This window comes from Capsicum annuum, chromosome 11 (assembly GCF_002878395.1).
Source record: "Capsicum annuum cultivar UCD-10X-F1 chromosome 11, UCD10Xv1.1, whole genome shotgun sequence".
Lineage (NCBI taxonomy): Eukaryota > Viridiplantae > Streptophyta > Magnoliopsida > Solanales > Solanaceae > Capsicum > Capsicum annuum.
In genome coordinates this window covers 121,056,209-121,068,259 of record NC_061121.1, presented here as the reverse complement: position 1 = coordinate 121,068,259, position 12,051 = coordinate 121,056,209, and positions in this window count along the sequence as shown.

The window sequence follows — 12,051 nt, the reverse complement described above, 5'->3', positions numbered from 1 at the left end:
AAGGTTCGAGATTTATATCAGATTTCAGATAAAAAGTGAAGTTCAAATAAGAAACCAAGAATTTAAGATAGAAATAGTGGCATATTATGTTTTCAAACTTTTTATCTTATATGCCTATTCTAAGGTTATCTTCATAAATACAATACGAGCAATAGTCTGATTTTGGGAGTAGTATCTAGCACCAAAAGGGGAATGTAGATTTAGCTAATCCTATTTCCCAGAAACTATGTACCCTTAGGTTATTTTATCTTGTCCAAATGGGGATGTCAACTAGATTATTAATCTTGTCCAATAAAATAATATTAGGAGTTCACCATAGTTAGGCTTTATACCCTGGCAAAGTATATTGGGTCATTACATTGATGGTTTGAATTATCTTGCTCTGTTAGTGAGGACTTGAGTCATAGGACTCCATATTTCTTTCATGGTTTATGTAGATTATGAGAATCTCCCATAGAAAAGTGAATTTCAGAAACTAATTATAATGATCCATAACTATTGTTTAGATGTTGCTTTATGAGTTGTTGTTTATGAGATATCAGCTTTTATCCTTATTTATAATTAATGTAAGTCCTTTCAACATAGCATTGAAGATTTAAAATTATTTTTAGCTTTAGTTTTATTTATTGCATTTACCCCTCATACTTAGTACATTTCAAAAGTACAGAGCACATATAAGTTTTTTTGGCAACCTTGCATCATAATGTAGGTTTTGGTGTTCATCTCCACCATCAAGATTAACCTCGAGCACAACTTCCTATATTTTTATTGTTGATGTATCCTCCTAGTTTGAGGGCCAAGTTTATGATGGTTCCAGATGTTTAATTACTATTATTTTAGTTTTTCAGCTTTCAGTATAGGTTAGCTGGGGTCTTTTCTAGTTGCTCTTTAGTTTTAGTAAAAGTCTTGTCAAGACTAGTTAGACTATATGTTTATTTTAGTTTTTCATTGATTTTAATGTTATTGAATTGCAGTGTTTTAGTTGAGATTATTCTTCTATTTGAACTTAACTATAAGTTTCTTTAGTTTCCGCTTATGTTTTAAGTTTACATTCATGAGAGTTCAGTGCATAGTAGATATCATGGGTTAGCTTTAGGCTATTTGTAGTCTTAATCACCGTGTAACATCCAGGGTTATCTTTTGGATGTTACAAATATGGTATTAGAGTTTTAGGTTTTAAAAAGTACCATGGAGTTTGGTAAGTCATGTTATGTAGAGTCGTAATCATGAGTGTGAAGTGCACATCATTTATGAAAAACAGGTTGCACAATGTATTAGGAACCATCTATTCTTTTATGACCTCTATCGTGCTTTGACTTTATCTCTATCTACTCTAATTTGTTCCTTCATACGATCGAGAATGCCTCATCATAGAGTTTATTTATGCAAAAATAGGGCTCATCTTGTCCTACACCACCTACAGATCTTCTTAACAAAAATATCTCTCATGCTGAGTTTTTGCTAATTTCCAAGTGTTAGCTCAGGATGTGAATGCAAATATTTATTACAATCAGCTAGCAGTAGTCCCACATAAGCAGAATGGCAACTTGGCTTCAGCCAGAGTTTCGGATTTTATAAGAATAAACCTACCTAAGTTCTTTATGTCGAATGTGGATGAGGATCATCTATTTTTCACTAATTAGTTGAAAAGAATTACCCAGAGTATGTATTTTACCCAGAGTACTGGTGGCTGTCAATACTAGTATCGGTTTTATGCTATACCATCCCTCAAGGAGTAAGAGACACACTATTTTTAGTCACGGATATACTTCGTGTCTTTCATCTTAATGTTCTGTGTTGCTAGATCTATGTTTAACCCTATTTGTTATCACCACACTTGTTATTGTGAATTTTAGTGTAACTCTCAAGGTTCTTTCTAAACCTTTCTCAATTTCTACTCTAATGGGTGAGTCAGTTATCGCTACACGAGTATACAAAAAGTGCCCAATTACTGTCCTCTATATGGTTACTTTAGAAGATTTAATATATTTAGATATGGTAGATTTGAATTTGATTTCATGCATGGATTGTCTCCATTCATGCTATGCATTAGTTGATTATCATACATGAGAGGTGGAGTTTTAGTTTCGTATTGAGTCAGTCCTTTAGTAGGATGGTAATTCAATATCTCCCAAAGGTCATTTCATCTCTTATATTAAATATAGAAAGTTAATATCAAAGGGGTGTATGTACCACCTAGTTCAAGTTAAATATACTAAGTCTAAAGATCCAATCATTCAGCTAGTCTGTGTAGCCAATGAGTTTCCTGAAGCCTTCCTAGAGGATCTACAAAGGTTACCTCCTGATAGAGAAAAATAGCTCTAGATTGATGCTTTTCTCGATACCCAACCTATCATAATTACTCCCAATCATATGGATCTGGCAAGCTTAAAGAGTTGAAAAAATGGCTAAAAGACTTCTTAAATAAGGGCTTTATTAAGACTAGTATTTCCCTATAGGGTGCTCAATTTGAATTCATGTACAAGAAGGATGGTACTCTCAAAATGTGCGTAGATTATAGGATGTTAAACAAGGTTACAATAAAGAATGAACACCTTATCCCCAGAATTGATGATTTATTCAATCATCTTCAAGTTTACTACTAGTTCTCAAAGATTAATCGTAGGTCGGGTTATCAACAATTGAAGGTCAGGGATTATGACATCACAATATTGCTTTTAGAACATGTTTATCATGTTGAGTTAGTTGTTGTGTCTTTTGGACTAACAATTGCTCCTGTTTCCCTGATGGATTTAATGAACACGGTCTTCAAGTAGTACTTGGACATGTTTGTCATTGTATTCAAAGATATATATTCTCAAAGTGAGGAGGAGCATGTAAACCATTTGTGAACAATGTTGTAGACCTTTGTAGATTGTAAACTTTATGCAAAGTTAAGAGTGAATTTTGGGTAGCGTTGATTACCTTTTTAGGGCATCTGATTTTAGGTGCCGATAGTTATGTAGAACTGTACAAAACTAATGCTATGAAGCACCGACCAAGGCCTATTACTCCATCCAAGATTTGGAGCTTTCTGAGTTTTACTGATTATTAAAGAATGTTTATTGACGGGTTTTCCTCAATAGCTGCACCATTGACAAGGTTGACACAAAATAAGGTAAAGTTTATATGGTAAAAAAAATGACAGAAAAGAATCGAAGAGTTAAAGGATAAATTGACTTTATCCCTAGTTTTAGCTTGGTCAGAGGTTTTAGATGAATTTTTTGTGCATTATAATGCCTCCGAGGTTGGGTTAGGTTGTGTTTTGATGCAGAATGATAAATTAATAGCCAACGCCTAAAAACATCTTAAAGACCATGAGAAGAATAATCCAACCCATAATTTTGTAATGACCCTCCAGGTTATTTTCTTTATTACTGGTAATTTTTGCCATTTAGAGCATTTTTATAGCTACCTTAAGTTATTTATGACTTGCTAGAACTGAAAGTTCATTTACCAGGCTGTTCATTTGGTTTTCAGAGCCAATTCCCTACTTTAAAGCCTTCATTAGTTTAAATTGGCTGTTAGGCAGAAGCTTTACTTAAATGACCTCGTATGCCAATTTTAAATATTCCAACAACTTTAGAATATTAATTTTAGATTATATGGACTCTTAGTTTGGGTCTCGAGTATCCCAAATTTATTTTGGGCTATTGGTCAAAAGTTAACAAAATGGCATATAGGTGAGGGATTCACTTTTCATCAAACTGACCTTAGATATTTTGAGAGTGCTATTGAGTATGGAGCATAAAATTTGATAAGGTATCATAGTTCATTTACATATATAAGATTTTTTTTGAATCCTAAAGGGTTTGAAGAGTCTAAAAAATATTCAAGTCTCTAGCTGATGCATGAAAATCTGGTGCAACCACTAAAGTGTCCTTTGGCGCTTTAGCGGTCCTGACCTAATTTTCTTTTGCCTTTTCGCTATAACTGATAACATTAGCATCTTTCCATGTCAGTTGGTACCTCTTTAGCGATTAGATGGGTACATTAAAGGTTACCATTAAAGTGACTTAATGTCTTCTTAATCAGCATCCACATACTTGGATAGGGTATAAATACCCCAATTGACCCCATTTTCACCATTCATCACCCATTCTCTAGAATATTTAACCTTATAAAATGTGGCATTATTAGGGGAATCAATTGTGGAGTATTGTGGAGCTTTAGTATAGTTAATTTACGCTAATTTTAATCGAGTTTGTGGTAAGCTTCCATTAATTTCTTGATAGAATCATTCATCTTTTCATAATTCTCCAGAATCCTGGTGGCTTGATTATGGTACCATAGAGCTCGATATTGTCCTATTTTTTACGGTAAATATATCTTGAACATTGACAAACATTATGTTGGTGTTGAAAGTGCGATTCCATAAATGGTCCCCAGATGGGATTTTTACTTAATTTTTTATCCAAAGAATAATAGTGCAATATGGGTATCATTGTTCTAATTTTGATAAGTAGATTGTGATTTTAATAATGCGGCATCTTGTGGAAGCTTCTCAAAAAGGGAAATTGGTGGTTTAAAGGATTCTTTGGACATTTCTTCAGCATCCACGTTGGCTAGGTTTGCTCTCTATATTGATTGAGCTATTTCACTGTTTAATTACAATATTATTTTAGGTATGGGATGGGATTTAGGTATTGGAGGTATGAAAAAAAATACTTGGGTTTGTTGGACTATTTAGGCTATCTTGTAACTGTAATTTAGGCATAATTTACTTAGTTGCTCATATTTTGAGTTAAACTTCTATGTTAGTGAATTTTTAATATTTAGAAATGAATTTATAAACTTAGCTTTATGTAGGATAAAATTTACCAAAAATATATTTGCGAATTAGAAGTTGGCCACTCTGACCTACCTTAAGCCAAGACTTCTGTTAGCTTTTTTATACCTAATTATGCATGATATATCTTTATTTATGCTTAATTTGGACTTTGAATAGATTATATGCTTGTTGATTATGCTAGTTTTATATCTGAGAGTTAGTACTAACTCCAGGTAAGTTTTGATGGAAAATTGTTATAATTTAGTGATATGGCTTATGATTACAGTTTACTTACATGGTCTAATGATATTTGAGTTCTGATTTAAGTCAAGTAATTAATGATTACAATGATATATGAGTTTTGGTTTAATTCTGAAAATTGATAGTGATAATGATATGAGTTCAATTTCAAGTCCGACAAATTATGGTAATGATAATTATACTATTGAGATCCAATTCAAGTCCAACATTTTTATGAGTAATTTATGATAGGATATGGTTCAAATGGATTCTTGGTTATGCAATAGTAATTGGTAATTTATGATTATTGGGATATTTACTTTCCTTGATTGTACCGGCTAGGCATATGGAGGCCTGCATGGGTTATTTATCTTTCCATACATATTTGCATATGGGGGCCAGTCTTGTAGTTATAGTCATTTGATCTTTCTGCTACTATTTTTTACGTATTTATTTATTCATAAAAGACAGTGTTGGAGCTTTATTCGAGGTTTGCGCTATTACCTTGATTAGTTTACTTTATATTGTATCTTATTCTATTTATATTATGATTTAGCTTAGACGGCCAATGATTTCTACTAAGTACCTATGGTTTTGGTACTCATACTACACTTCTGTTCCTTTTTTTTATAGATTCAAGTACTAGTAGCCACCGCTAATTCCACAATAATGCTAAGTTGATTCCTGAGATAGAATGATCTCTCAAAGTAGGATTTTTCCTTTTTCTTTCTATTCATCCAAGTGTAGTATTTCATTTTTGAGACAGATTGTATTTGACTATTCAATACTTATGGTTCATTTATAGTAGCTCTTGTACCAATATTACTAAGTCTTGGGATGGTTGTTGTTATTTTATCTATCTCTTAGACTATTGTAGCTATTTTATTTTTATTTTAAGTCTTTACATGGTGATTTATGGACTATAGGCTATTTTCCACCAATTTAGCCTATTACTTATAACTCCGAACTACAGTTTGGATTTCCTACTAGTGGAATAAAGTAGGTGTATTCATGTCTAATAAATTGGGTTTTGACAGGCTAGTATCAAGAGTCTAGGTTTCACCGATATTATTGGTATAAAAGCAAGTGTCTAGTGGAATCCCATAGATCAAAACGATGACATCCATTCCTTATCTTTAAGAGGATATAGGACATTCTTGGGACTTCTTCACTTCTTTCACTTATTTCATGCTATGAACCTATGTTGGTTTCAAAGCATTCCATTAGTTTCACTCTTTTTTAAAGTTAATATGACACGTTCTATCGCTATATGAGACAAGGGTCCAAAGATCAAGCCTAGGAATCCTATCACTACCCGTGGATGATCTATAGATTAGGGATAGCCGAGGGATGTATCTCCAGCTATGGGATAAAATAGGGGCCTTCATTGAACTCTATTCCTTCCCCCGAGCAAGAGATTTTTCTACCTAGACAAAAGTAGGATAGGGATAAGCCTAGTCTTTACTAAGGTTTATCTTTTTTGCAATGCTCAAGAATTCTTTTATTTAGCTTTTGGGATTTATTGGTGGTGCAACATATGATGGTGCACAGTCTATAGATCAGACTGGTACTAAGGTGGGACACAGATGGTATTTGCCACTCCTAGAGTCGAGGTCCTTGCTGCATTGGTGGTTGCACAAATAGAAGTTACTCAGCCGGTGGTTGCCCAGCCTGTTATGTGTGTTGAGGAGCAGAAGATATTTGTTAGGTTCTTAAAATTGGCTCTACCTAGGTTTTCTAGTGCAGCGAGCAAGGATACATATGAGTTCTTGATTGTTTGTGAGGATAGGCTTCATAATTTAGGGCCAGCTAAGACTCATGTTATGGACTAAACTATATTTTTGTTGGACTTTGAAGTTTTGACATAGGTGAAGAGGTCATATTGATTCCAGGCCAGTTGGATCTTTCCCACTGATATAGACTCTATTCTTAAAGATTTTCTTAGAGAAGTATATGCCTCACGGTCTTATAGATTAGTTCTCGAGGTTGGAGAAGGGTGCTATGACTATTGTGGGGTATAAGGTTTGATTTCATAAGCTGTCTAAGCGTGCTACTTCTATTCTGACAATGAAGTATAAGAATGTTTGTTGATTTTTTATGGGATTAAGATTTTCTCTTCGTTTGTCTACACATATTTTAGTTTATTTGGGTAGTTCTTTTTTGAGGTTTTAAATCATGCTCAATTCATCGAGGAGATACATCGTAAGACCTAAGGGGTTGCTATAAGAGTCTATGATATTAGGGTAGCTTTAGTGGGAGCCATAGTGGCTTATAGTTTAGATATAGTAGTTCTCAGGGTAAGTATCCTTAACATCAGCCTATTAACATTAATAGGCCAGTTAATGTTGCACTTCAGATTATCGATGAAGGCCAATCGAGTATTAGTGATTGTCCTAGCTAGGTTAGTGGTAAGCCTATGGGAGGCTCGAATTTTTGTTGTTCTAGTTATGGTGGTTATTTTGGTCAACCAAATTTTGTTGCTTCAGTACTGTGATTGTGGCGTGTTTTGGTTATAGGGCTTTTGGTTATTTCTCAAGGGAGTGCCTATTTGTGAAGCAATTGTTTCTTTAGTTTAGAGTGTTCTACCTAATTAGGCAGTTTTATTGCCAATATGAGGCGGTATGTATAGTTGTAGGGGTGGTCTCCACTATTCTCATGGAGGCTCTAAGGAAGGTAGGATAGAATATCACTCAAGAGCCTAGCCAGCAGGAGGGCGTGGTTCGTTGTATATACTACTTGCTAGAACTGAGGCGGAGTCTTCAGATGTTGTTATTAAAGTACATTCTTGGTATGCCGTCAGTCAACTTTTGATATATTTGATGAGGGATCTACTTATTCTTATATATCTGCTGATTATGCTCGATGGTTAGAGGTATCTTGGGTTTTATTGTCTATGTCATTATATGTATCTACTCCTATGGGTGATTCTTTAGTAGTGGATTGGGTATCTACTCCCATGGATGATTCTTTTGTAGTAGATTGGGTTTTCAAATAATGTGTTGTGATTGTTGGAGAGCTTGATATTCATATTGATCATATTATATTAGACATAGTGGATTTTCATGTGATTCTAAGCATCGAATAGTTATCCCACTATCATGTCATCCTAGATTATAGTTCTAAAACAATTTCCTTGACCATACCTATTGAACCCCTTATAGTTTTATAAGGAGTAGTAAGTTGTGAGCCGATGAGGATTATTTGTTATATTTATGCAAAAAGGGTTATTTTGAGGTGTTGTAATTCTTATCTCACTTATATTTGTGATGTCAGTGTAGAAAGTCTGTCGCTTGACTCTTTCCTATAGTTTGTGAGTTTCTTAATATTTTCCATATCGATCCACCAAGTCTTCCTCATGTGCAAGATATTTAGTTTGTTATTAATATTGAGATGAGGGACCAACCTATTTATATGGTACCTTACTATATGGATCCTGTAGAGCTTAAAGAGCTAAATTCTCAGCTTTAGGATCTTCTTAGTAAAGGTTTCATTAGTCGAAGTGTGTCTTCTTGAGGATAATCTATGTTGTTTATTAATAAAATTGATGGCTCGATGTGTTTGTGGATTGATTATAGGCAGCTTAATAAGGTGACATTTAAGAACCCATATTCTATGCCATACATTGATGATTTTCTTGACTAGCTTTATGGAGTAGCCGTGTTCTCTAAGATAAATTTAATATCCGATTACCATTAGTGGAGGCTTTGGGCTGAGTATATCCTAAAGATAGCCTTTAGGACATGTTATGGTCATTATGAATTCCTAGTGATGTCTTTTGGATTAACCAATTCCGCAGCCACATTTATTGATTTGATGAAATGTGTGTTCAAGCCTTATTTGGGTTATTTTGTGATTGTGTTCATCCCCTATATCCATATGTATTCAAAATAAAGAAAGGAGCATATGCAATATTTGAGGATGGTGCTCCAGCCTTTGAGCCTATGTTATGGGTTTTAGGGCTCAGTGGGAGCAACACGTAGATTAGGCGGAGCTCGCATATAATAATAGCTATCATCGAGAACTTAGATGGAACCTTTTGAGGGTTTTTATGGTAGATGATGTTGTTCTATGATTGGGTGGTTTGAAATTTCTGAGATTAGACCTTATGGTAATGACTTGCTTTAGGATTCACTGGATAGAGCCAGGGTGATTCAGGACAGGTTGAGGCCAGCTCAGAGTAAGCAGAATGCTTATGTAGATAATAGATTTATTGCCTTGAGATATGGAGTTGGTGACCAGGTATTTATCAATGTATCACCCATGAAGGGTGTGATATGGTTTGGGAGGAAAGAAAAGCTAAGACCCAGGTATATTGGGTCCTTTGAGATTCTTCACGCATTTAGTGAGGTGTCTTATGAGTTAGACTTATCGTTTGATTTTGTTTGTTTTCCATCCAGTTTCTATGTTAACTATTGTAGGAATACATTTTTGACCCTTCTCATGTACTTAGATGGGGCTCAGTTAAGTTGGATAAGCTATTGACCTTTGTAGATGATCCTGCGCTTATATCGGCTAGTGATGGCACATGATTGCGGACTAGGTAGATTCCAGTAGTTAAGGTTCATGGAGGCACTATATAGTAGAGGAGTCTACTTAGGAGATTTAGGGTGAGATGCAGATCCAATATCCTAACCTGCTCAAGGTTTCAAGTACATCATAATCTTTTACTTTTGAAGACAAACGTTCTTTTAGTAGGAAATATGAGGGTCATTATCTATATTTTTTCTTTCATTCAACTTTTTACTTTTGAAGACAAACGTTCTTTTAGTAGGAAATATGAGGGTCATTATCTATATTTTTTCTTTCATTCACCTTTTAACCCAAGTCATTTATGACTAGTTGTAACTAACAGTTTGGTTACTGGACAGTTCGTTTGGTCATTAGAGAGAATTCCCTATTTTAAAGCATTTGCTAGTTCAAATTGGCTACCAACCAAAAGCTTCAGTCAAACGACCTTGGATGCCAATTCTCAGTTTTACAATATCTCTAAAATGTCGATTTTTGGTTAGGTTGACCATTGGTTTAGGTCTCAAGGCTCCCAAACTTATTTCAAAATATAAGAAAATGGAGCATAGTTATGGAACCCACTTTTCATCGAAACATCCTCGGATTTAAATTTTAACTGCGTCATTAAATCTGAGTTTGAACCATCAAATTTTCTAGGGTAGTATAGCTCATTTTCATAAATGGGATTTCATGTGAATATCGAGAGGTTGTTGGAGACTCAAAATTATTTGAAGTCTCCAGCTAATGTAAGAAAATCTGGTGCGATTACTAAAGCATCCTTCTGTGCTTTAGTGGAGGGTGATTAAGCAGCCCTAGGGCGCTTTAGTGGCCCAGATCTAATCAAAAAAGTGTCCCTATAGTGGCTAGTAGGGCCTTAAAGTGCTAGTCGCTTTAGCAGAAATTGGTCAGTTTAGCACATACCATAAAAGCAGCCTAATGTCCACTTAAGCGGCATCTGCGTACCTGGGAACAGTATAAATAGCCCACTTAGCCTGATTTTTACCATTCTTCAATCATTCTCTACAATATTAAACCCTATAGAGTGAGAATTCTTGGGAAAATCAATTGTGGCTGATTGTGGTGCTTTGGTATAGGTAATTTCCATAAATCTTCATCAAATTTTTGGTAAGCTTGTATTAATTTCTGAATAGAATCTTTCATTTCTTCTAAAATTAATCAAATCTTGATATCTTGACTATAACACCATTAGAGCTCAAAATTCACCTATTTTTTAGATTAAATGTTTCCTTGAGCATAGAGGGATGTTGTGTTGGTGTCAAAAGCATAATTCCATAAATGGGCCTCACATAGGATTTTACGTAATTTCGACCCAAAGAACAATAGTGTAATATAGGTATAATTGTTCTTGTTTTTATGAGTAAATTATTATTTTGATAGTGTGGCATCTTGTAGAAACTTCTAGAAAGGGGATATTGATGGTTTAGCAAATTCTTTAGGCTTTTCTTCGGCCTCTAGGTAGGCTAGTTTTAACCTTTTCATAGACTGAGCTATTTTGTAGTATATTATGATATTATGTTAGATATGGGGTGGGATTTAGGTGTTGGAAGAGTGATTGAAAATATTTGGGATAGTTGGACTGTGTAGGCTATCTTGAAACTATAATTTAGGCATAATTGACTTAGTTGCGTATGTTTTACTATAAACTACTATCTTTGGGCTAATTAGGGATTATTTAACATCTACAAATCAATTTAGATACCACAACTTAGTCCGAGGTAGAATTTGCTAAAAATAGATTTCAGGAATTAAAAATGGGCCCCTTTTACCAATCAAAGACTTATGTTAGCTTTTGGAGGTTTATTTATGCATGATATACCCTAATTTATGCTTAAATAGGGCTTTGAAGAGATTAGATGCTTATTTATTATTCTAGTTCTGTATTTAAGAGTTAGTGCTATGTTTTGATAAGTTTTGGTGGATTGTTATTGTGATTTAGTGATATGGCTTATTAATATTATTTATTTAGATAGTCTATTGATATGAACTGATAATATAGGAATTTTGGTTTGGGTTCAACAATTTATGATGATAATGATATATGATTTTTGATTGGAGTATGGTATTTGATGATGCATATGATAGATGTGTTTCGATTCAAGTCTAGCAAATGATGCTGATACTACTGAGTTATAGTTCAAGTCCAACATTTTGGGGAGTTATTTATGATATGATTTAGTTCAGATGGATTCTTAGTTATGGCATGCTAAATGGTAATTTATGGTTATTGGTCTATGCACTTTCCTTAATTGTACCCTCCATCCTTATAGAGGCTTGCGTTGGGTTATTTACTTTTCCACCCTTATTGGCTTTGAGGGATAATCTTGTTGTTATAGTTTTGTAATCTTTGCACTACTATTTTGTATGTATTTATTTATTCATGTACAGTAGTGTTGGAGCTTAATTCTATCTTTGCCCTATTGCCTTGATTTAGTTTACTTTATCTTGTACCTTATTGTATTTATGTCATGATTTAGGATATTCAGTCGATGATGCTTATGAGTACCCATATTTTT